This window comes from Cyprinodon variegatus, unplaced genomic scaffold (assembly GCF_000732505.1).
Source record: "Cyprinodon variegatus isolate N-32 unplaced genomic scaffold, C_variegatus-1.0 Scaffold336, whole genome shotgun sequence".
Taxonomy (NCBI): Eukaryota; Metazoa; Chordata; class Actinopteri; order Cyprinodontiformes; family Cyprinodontidae; genus Cyprinodon; species Cyprinodon variegatus.
The window spans coordinates 586,388-586,877 of record NW_015150789.1 but is presented as its reverse complement, the minus strand read 5'-3'; positions in this window follow the sequence as shown (position 1 = coordinate 586,877).

The window sequence follows — 490 nt, the reverse complement described above, 5'->3', positions numbered from 1 at the left end:
AAAGTACGCCAGAGTGTTGTTCAGCATGGGGGTGAGTAGAAAATGAAGGCTAATCATGTTTTGGGTGTACTATTTCTTTAATATTCCCCTTTCCTTAAAAGTTAGTTTGTATCACTCATTGCATCATCACAAACAATATTTCCTTAATGCTCTCAAAAGAAAAAGATGATTATTTAAACCTGAGGAGGTTTAAACTTGCTAATAAAAGTAAGGCATGATTTACACCGGGTCCGCAACCCCTAGTGGTTCCACAGAGGTACTGCATGGAGGTCGCGAAACTTTTGGTTGATTTTTTTATATTATTCCCCCTGCATTAACATGAACTGAACAGACTGTAGTAAACAGATAAATGGAGGCAGAAGATGTCTTTCAGTCATCAATGCTCACATTCAGAGGCACACAGGTGCTCTTTCAAGCTGGGCACCGTTTCATTCACAACACCTGTCCCATCAACCAGGAATCAGAAATACTTTAATAATCCCAGGGAGGG